This window comes from Lucilia cuprina, chromosome 4 (genome assembly GCF_022045245.1).
Source record: "Lucilia cuprina isolate Lc7/37 chromosome 4, ASM2204524v1, whole genome shotgun sequence".
Classification (NCBI taxonomy): Eukaryota; Metazoa; Arthropoda; class Insecta; order Diptera; family Calliphoridae; genus Lucilia; species Lucilia cuprina.
In genome coordinates, this window is record NC_060952.1 from 65,775,096 (window position 1) to 65,784,722 (window position 9,627).

The window sequence follows — 9,627 nt, forward strand, 5'->3', positions numbered from 1 at the left end:
TTGACAATTCTAAAACATGCAATTATTTTTAAATTAAAATATTTTCCCCGACCTTTCAAAATTTACATCAAAAATATTTAATATAGATATCAAACTTTTACATTTGTCATTGACAATTCTAAAACGTGCAATTATTTTCAAATTAAAATATTTTCCCCCACTTTTTTAAAAAATATTATAGTTTAAAGTTTTCAAAAATAACATGTTTTAAGTATAAATGTATTCAAACTTTTCTCAGTTAACTTATACACATTAAACAGTGCATTTTCCAGAAAAATTTTTAATTTGGCCATTTAGTTTAAATAATTTTTTTTTTCGATTTTCCAAAAAATATGCTTTTAGCGATAGCGTAAAAGTTTAACCTAGCAGCGAAAAATGCTTCAGGGGTTTGAATACATTAATGGCATACTTTCATTTTGTGAAGGAATTTTTCGTCCCCCAAAAATAGTGTTGCATAGTGTAGTTTATTAAAAAATGTACCCCGAAATCGAGAAATCTCATTTACCTTTACCCCATTTACACTACAGCGAAATCTAGTAGATTAGATTTTAAATCTTGGTCAAAATCTAAATCATTTACATTTCATTTTTTGACATTAGCTAGTTTTACTTAATTTCATGTTCCTAGATTCAATAAGTACCTTTCGTAAAACGAAAAAGTAATACAAATACCCTTTTTATTTGTTCTCGCCTAGTCCAGGCTCTACATACTTAGCACCTTTTGAAAAATGAAGAAGTATTTAAAAGTTCCCTTTTATGGGATCTTACCTAATTTCGAATCTACACACTTAATTTCATATTCCTATGCTCAATATTATAGAATATTAAAAACGTACCTTTAAAAAACAAAAAAAGTAAAAAAGTTCCATTTTATCGGTTCTCACCTAATTCAAACTACAACTTAATTTAATATTTCTAGGTTTAAAGTAATAGAAAATTCTAAAAGTATCTTTTGAAAAACGAAAAAGTATCAAAAAGTTTACTTTTAAGGGTTCTTACCTAATTCAGACTCTACATACTTAATTTAAAAATTTTTAATTTTTTGAGTTTTTACCTAAATCCGACTTAACATACTTAATTTCATGTCGCTGGGTTCAATATTCAAATACCATAGCTTTGAAAGAGTACCAAAAATCTTTCAGAAAATTACTCTAGCGGTCATAATTGACATAACAGTAGCAGTATATCGACGAAATTCGACATAAACAAGTTGTATAATAAGAAAAATCTATTTTTCAAATATGACAGGCTTAATAATAGCAGTATTATAACAAAATTCAACACAAATATGATTAATCCTACCACTCATATTAGATCCCTATTAAATTACCCTATCGCTCTTAAGTGACTTAATAATAGCAGTAAGCGACGAAATTCGACACAAACAAGTTTTATAAAAACAAAATCTCTCGACCAAATTTGAAGAGAATCGGAACATTATAAGGTCTACTTTAGAAAATTACTCTCAAAGCTCATAACTGATCTGATAATATAATTGTTGACCACACCCTCATATAAAATCCTTTTAAGGAAATGACTAAGCTCAAAACAGGCTTATAAATACCAGCATAGTGATAAAAGTTTTAAATTCGACATAAACAAGTTGTATAATAAGAAAAATCTACTTTTCAAATTTGACAGGCTTAATAATAGCAGTATTATAACAAAATTCAACACAAACATGATTGATCCTACCACTCATATTAGATCCCTATTAAATTACCCTATCGCTCTTAAGTGACTTAATAATAGCAGTAAGCGACGAAATTCGACACAAACAAGTTTTATAAAAACAAAATCTCTCGACCAAATTTGAAGAGAATCGGAACATTATAAGGTCTACTTTAGAAAATTATTCTCAACGCTCATAACTGATCTAATAATATAATTGTTGACCACACCCCATATAAAATCCTCTTAAGGAAATGACTAAGCTCAAAATAGGCTTATAAATACCAGCATAGTGATAAAAGTTTTAAATGTGATTTATTTTTTATAATAATTCATTGTTCCGATACATTTAAGCAATTTATGGATGAAAATCGAATTTTCTAAAAGAGTATTTATATAGGGGCTAGGGGCAAATATAAACCAAGCCTAATAAAGTTTTGTTAATATATTTATATAATATTTATTTGTGCTGAATTTCACCGCAATTTTTGTGTTTATAACATAATTTTGGACATTCAAGTAATTCTTGAAGGGGAATTTGTATGGGAGCTAGGGTCAAATGGGGGCCGATCTTTCTGAAATTTTACAAGGTCATCAAGGCTTGAATAAAACTTAGTTATCGATATACAGTTATATTTAACATAATTATAAGCTCAGAAGTTGAAATAATTGACCGAATTTATTTTACCTAATCGACTCAGAAAACGATTCTAAGTCGATTGGTATACTTTAAGCCTGTGTGTTTTGGGATTGTTGGGGAGAAATAATTATTACTTTCTACTAATATGCCATATTCTAGAGAGTAGACACTTGAAATGTTTAAATTTTAGTTCCATTAATATCTTACCACCTGGCTGAATCCAATTTGTATTTTTTGGTCTTTCATCACAAATAAACTCTTTGTAATCGAGAATGAAGACAGTGGTCACTTTAATGTCCCCTTTGTAAACGAGAGCGGAGGCAATCGTCTCTTTACAGTCTCTTTGTAGGGTGTAGAGTGACGATTGCCTTCCTCGTAGGACAAGCGCATGTTAAAATGGTCGGTCACCTGGGTAGTCAGGTGGCTAGGGGCCACCACAAGTGGTAGGTTAAGTGGTCAGTTCGGGACTGTCCCGTCGAACTGCTGGGTACAGTTAAATACTAAAAACTTGGTCTATTTAAAAATTTAAATCTTTTTTTAAAAGAATTTTATATTGTTTGCACGCTTTCTATAAAAAGGTGCCAAAAAATGTAATATTTTTAAGTATTGCACTTTTTAATGACAGTGATCTATTTAAGATTGATATATTTTTAACATAAAATGTGGGCTATAGATAAGGGAACAGAAAGCGTGTTCCTTTCAAATTTGTTAATTCGATTTTTATCCAATAAACCTTTTTATACCCTACACCACTTCAGAGGGATGGTACATTGGGTTTGCGCTGATGTTTGTAACATACAAAACTATATGTCCTATACAGGCTTAAAGTATACCAATCGACTCAGAATCGTTTTCTGAGTCGATTAGGTAAAATAAAATCGGTCAATTATTTCACCTTCTGAGCTCATAATTATGTTAAATATACCTGTATATCGATAACTAAGTTTTATTCAAGCCTTGATGACCTTGTCAAATTTCAGAAAGATCGGCCCTCATTTGACCCTAGCTCCCATACAAATTCCCCTTCAAGAATTACTTGAATGTCCAAAATTATGTTATAAACACAAAAATCGCGGTGAAATTCAGCACAAATAAATATTATATAAATATATTAACAAAACTTTATTGGGCTTGGTTTATATTTGCCCCTAGCCCACAGTGGTATAGGAAAAAAAAAGAGGGAAATAATTCGGTAACTTCTAAACGGTTAATCCGATTTTAATGAAATTTGGTATGCACAAAGAGGAGGTGTTGTCGAGTTTAGGTTTTGAATTTGGACTTTATAGGCCAACCAGGGGCCCGGCGGGGGGTCCTCAAATTAGGACACCTCGGCTATGTTAAATTTTTAAAACGATCCTATTTCTTCATTTGAGTTCCGATTTAAAAAAAATTTCGTATATAGAATCTTCTCATCGAGCACTAAATGTAAAAAATGTCGTCGTAGCAGTAAATTATCTCTTATAGTTTATGAGATATTCGCATTTGAAAATTAAAATTTTAAAATTTTTACCGTCCTTACTTTAGTTTTTTGATAATAGCGGGTCCAAATATTCCCGATTTTCGCCATTTTTTTTTTATTCGCTTAACAACAAGTCTATATATCAAGCAGTGAAAGAATTATGTAAAAATCATGACTGAGTCCAAAGTTATAGGCATTTTAATTTAAAAAATTAAAAAAGGCGATTTTTTGCCATTTTTTGGGGAAAAAAGTATCTTTTTCTTTTTAAGTTATCTAAAAAGTTTCTAAGAAGATGTATATAGAATTTATACTTTTTGAAAAGCTGACTTTACATAAAATACGATAAATGAAACAAAACCTAAAAATTTTTGATACCGAGGGGACCAGATCCATCCAAAAAACCTATTTTTTATATAAAATTCAATTTTGAGCAAAAATTCTCAAATCGCATAGTCGATATCAAATTATAGTGACCTGTTTTATATGACCCAATATGTTCTTAATCATTTTGTAACGGGTTTCGATAACCCCGCCCCTGGTATGGATATAATAGGCAAAAAACCAAAAAATCCCATTTTTGGGATTTTTTAAAACTTTTTTGGGAATTCCGGGATTTCAAATAAGAAAATTCGAAATTTTTATTTAATTTTGGATTTTGAGTAAAAAAATCTACCTAACTGTAAAATTTCATCAAAAAATATTCATAAATAAAATTTTTATTGCAATTTGAAAAATTTGTATCTTCGCAAAAACTGAATAAAAAACATTTTTTAATTTTTTTTAAAAAAGTATTCCGCGAATTTTTTAATTTTCAAAAATTATATACAGTTTTGAAAAATAGACAAAATTACCTTTCCATTGATATATAACATGCCTACCTAATGTTTTTTAAGTGACAAATTAATTAGGGAAAACACAACATCTTTTAGAGAATTTACCTAGTACTATTATTTTCATCCATACATTTGTTAGGCATGTTTTACTACCTAAATTTTTATGAATTTTTACAGCCACTTTTACGATTAATCTTTTATTCTTTATCCCTAAAAAAAATTAACAAGTATTTATTTTATATAAAAATAGTCTTTATTTATTTTTTTTATAAATTAATATAATTTTGTAAAATAATCGGTATCACAGTAGTCCATATCTAAAAGATGAAGTAAATCTTTAAATTCATGAATATTTTCAAATGCTAACGTTTTGTAGCAAATCCAACGTTTCCTTATAGTAGATAAAACAGGATCAGAAGATAGAATCAGATTATTAAAAATATCTTCATTTTGAGACTGCCTAGAACACTTCCTTGAGCTAAACTGATGAATATGCTTAAAGTCTCTATTCCTCGATTCTTGGGGTTCTTCTGTAAGCTCTCCTAAAGGCAGAATATTATGTTCTATGATGACCTTTCCATAACATAATATCTTGTGAACTGTAGGTGTCATTTCTTTCCAGGGATATAATTCCAAAAGTAATTTAGAAACTTTTGTAGAATACTCTCCAAATTTTGTTGCGTTCACTTTATGCTTGCTATTTATCGCCATTAGAATAATATTGACCTTTTGCAGTAAATCCATACTAATTCCGGTTATTTCGGAAGTAGTTTCAAAATGTTTAAAAAAACGTCTAGCGGTATTACCATCGTTTGTGCTTCCATATCCTGTGAGTGGTTTATCAATATTTAATCCCATCCGCTTTTTAAATTCCTCTTGAATTCTTCGTTTCTCACTGGCTCTCATTTCCATTAACTCCTTATTGTTATTTGCACTTTTGTTTGCATTTTCCGGTATGCTTCTGTACTTTAAATCATATGCTAAATGTAGAAAATGTTCCAGAAATCGTATGCGAGCATGTAGGGGGGATATTCCAAATTGTAATGTTTCCTCATTTATTGATCTTTGCTTGGAAATATTCGAAAATTCTGATTTTTTATCACCACATATGTAGCAGTACCAAGTAGATGATGTTCCTGTAATGGCATTTCCAACTTTCCCATCAATCATTGTAAGTTTTAAATCATAGGACATGTTAAACGAATAATTTTCTATTTCGATTGTTATAGGTTCCAAGTTTTTAATTTCTGCTTCAATACGATTTATCAAATCTTGCGTTGTTGTTTTGGATTCCTTTATATACTCAAAGCTTATTGGCCTACAAAAAGCTTTGGATCCTGGAGTCGAATTCTTCCAAATATCATCGAAACTGGTTGATGGAGAATCGCTGTCAGCATACTTTCGAATTCTTAATGGAACTAGCGATGCCATAAATACACTTTTATACTCGGAAGATGATTCACTTGTGTTGATTTGTTTATATTCCGAGAGTGCTGATAATCCATCACATCCACACTTACAAATGAGTTGAAGATCACAAGAATTTATTTTTTTTAGTTGGTCTGAAGAAAAGTCAGAAGCAATCCTTAAAGCAGTATTTTCGAGTAGAGCGCCGAGTCCAATAACAGCCTTCCGATCAGTTATTTCAATAGGAGGTGGTATAATGCTTTTCTTCTTTTCATTTATTTTGTCATATGATGGTAAAACATCCACTCCTTTTTCAGATAGCGCCTTTCTTAACGTTATGTAGTTATCACGACTTAATCCCAGCTGCAACATAAGCGCAATAGCTTCTTCCTCAGTGAACGTTGTATCAGATGATGGTGTGGGTATACTCTTTACAATTCTTTTCAGTCGTCTTGGTGATGCGGTTGGAAGAATATTTGCAATTTTTATGGCATCCAAAGGCTGTTTTTCTTTTCTTAACATTGCTTTAAAAGTGTCCGAAACTTCTTCGTTAGATAAGGTTTCTAGTGAAGTTGATAACCTTTTCCTCTTAGATTTTGAGCTCAAATCCTCATACTGCTTACAGGGAGCACCAACAGTTGATACGCAAATAGCAACTTCTACACATTCATCCAGCCAATCAGAAAATTTCGATCGAAATTTAGCAATGGAATACCGAACACTCTTCAGTTTTATATCAACTGATTTTATAAAATTTTCAATTTTACATATATCAGTTTTATCCACTTTATTTTTATGTGCAGTTTCAATATATTTCAATAAGAAGTTCACTTTATCTTGAAAAGGAGCTGAAGAGTGTTCAAATAAAATGGAGCACAAATCATTTTTTTTAGTACGATCGCCATGGTTAGAAAATTACAAATAATTACAAACAGATATAAACCTGTCTTATATATTAATTACAGGTACTTAAATTAAATTATTTTTTAAAGGGTTATGATATTCTACCTAATATGTCTAACGTATCCTTATGTAATGAATTTTTCCTCAATAGGTCACTTTAATAAGCTACCTATTAAAGTGACCTATAGGGGTAAAAATCATTACAGTTTAAAAAATAATACCTGAAAATTTTTTAATATATGTAACAAATTTAAAAGTTAACGTTATGGATGAAAATAATAGTGCTAGGTAAATTTTCTAAAAGATGTTTAGTTTTCCCTAATTAATTTGTCACTTAAAAAACATTAGGTAGGCATGTTATATATCAATGGAAAGGTAATTTTGTCTATTTTTCAAAACTGTATATAATTTTTGAAAATTAAAAAATTCGCGGAATACTTTTTTTAAAAAAATTAAAAAATGTTTTTTATTCAGTTTTTGCGAAGATACAAATTTTTCAAATTGCAATAAAAATTATTTATGAATATTTTTTGATGAAATTGTACAGTAAGGTAGATTTTTTTACTCAAAATCTAAAATTAAATAAAAAGTTCGAATTTTCTTATTAGAAATCCCGGAATTCCCAAAAAAGTTTTAAAAAATCCCAAAAATGGGATTTTTTGGTTTTTTGCCTATTATATCTATACCAGGGGCGGGGTTATCGAAACCCGTTACAAAATGATTAAGAACATATTGGGTCATATAAAACAGGTCACTATAATTTGATATCGACTATGCGATTTGAGAATTTTTGCTCAAAATTGAATTTTCTATAAAAAAAATAGGGTTTTTTGGATGGACCTGGTCCCCTCGGTATCAAAAATTTTTAGGTTTTGTTCCAAAGTCAGCTTTTCAAAAAGTATAAATTCTATATACATCTTCTTAGAAACTTTTTAGATAACTTAAAAAGAAAAAGATACTTTTTTCCCAAAAAAATGGCAAAAAATCGCCTTTTTTAATTTTTTAAATTAAAATGCCTATAACTTTGGACTCAGTCATGATTTTTACATAATTCTTTCACTGCTTGATATATAAACTTGTTGTTAAGCGAATAAAAAAAGAAATGGCGAAAATCGGGAATATTTGGACCCGCTATTATCAAAAAACTAAAGTAAGAACGGTAAAAATTTTAAAATTTTAATTTTCAAATGCGAATATCTCCTAAACTATAAGAGATAATTTACTGCTATTTTTTATAGTGCTCGATGAGGAGATTCTATATACGAAATTTTTTTTAAATCGGAACTCAAATGAAGAAATAGGATCGTTTTAAAAATTTAACATAGCCGAGGTGTCCTAATTTGAGGACCCCCGCCGGGCCCCTGGTTGGCCTATATGGTCCAAATTCAAAACCTAAACTCGACAACACCTCCTTTTTGTGCATACCAAATTTCATTAAAATCGGATTAACCGTTTAGAAGTTACCGAATTATTTCCCTCTTTTTTTTTTCCTATACCACTGTGTAGCCCCTATATAAATACTCTTTTAGAAAATTCGATTTTCATCCATAAATTGCTTAAATGTATCGGAACAATGAATTATTATAAAAAATAAATCACATTTAAAACTTTTATCACAATGCTGGTATTTATAAGCCTGTTTTGAGCTTAGTCATTTCCTTAAGATGATTTTATATGGGGTGTGCTCAACAATTATATTATTAGATCAGTTATGAGCGTTGAGAGTAATTTTCTAAAGTAGACCTTATAATGTTCCGATTCTCTTCAAATTTGTTCGAGAGATTTTGTTTTTATAAAACTTGTTTGCGTCGAATTTCGTCGCTTACTGCTATTATTAAATCACTTAAGAGCGATAGGGTAATTTAATAGGGATCTAATATGAGTGGTAGGATCAATCATGTTTGTGTTGAATTTTGTTATAATACTGCTAATTTAAGCCTGTTAAATTTGAATAGTAGATTTTTCTTATTATACAACTTGTTTATGTCGAATTTAAAACTTTTATCACTATGCTGGTATTTATAAGCCTGTTTTGAGCTTAGTCATTTCCTTAAGAGGATTTTATATGAGGGTGTGGTCAACAATTATATTATCAGATCAGTTATGAGCTTTAAGAGTAATTTTCTGAAGTAGACCTTATAATGTTCCGATTCTCTTCAAATTTGGTCGAGAGATTTTGTTTTATAGGGTAATTTAATAGGGATCTAATATGAGTGGTAGGATCAATCATGTTTGTGTTGAATTTGAAAAATTTGTCAAATTTGAAAAATTGATTTTTCTTATTAAGTATACAACTTGTTTATGTAGAATTTCGTCGCTATACTGCTACTGTTATGTCAATTATGATCGCTGGAGTAATTTTCTGAAAGATTTAGGGTTTATCAATTATGATTCGATGTCCGCAATTCACAGTATTATTTCTGTTTGCATAAAAAAATTCTGCAATTTTTTTTCGATTGCTGCCACTATGACACTTATACTGTATTATGGCAAATGCCTCACTGCCTGTGATATCACTTGTAACGATTTCTACTACCACTATCAAGTCTCTGAAGGACGAAGCTACCTAATAAACCGGCTCTGCTCGTCGTTGGGGTGTGTTCTTGCCCTTTAGAAGACCTGATCGAAACTCGCTACAATGAACTTTACTTTAGGTAGCTCTCAAAAATTATAGTGGTATTTTAGGAAAATAACATAAAAGGGAACATTGTTGAT

The 9,627-nt window shown here is 30.0% G+C and overlaps 1 protein-coding gene across 1 annotated transcript in view; it reads left to right on the top strand.

Moving 5' to 3' along the window:
• The window catches only part of LOC124419252, a 118,411-nt gene that overhangs the window by 68,541 nt on the left and 40,243 nt on the right, over positions 1-9,627 (top strand). The gene's annotated exons all lie outside the window — the stretch shown is intronic.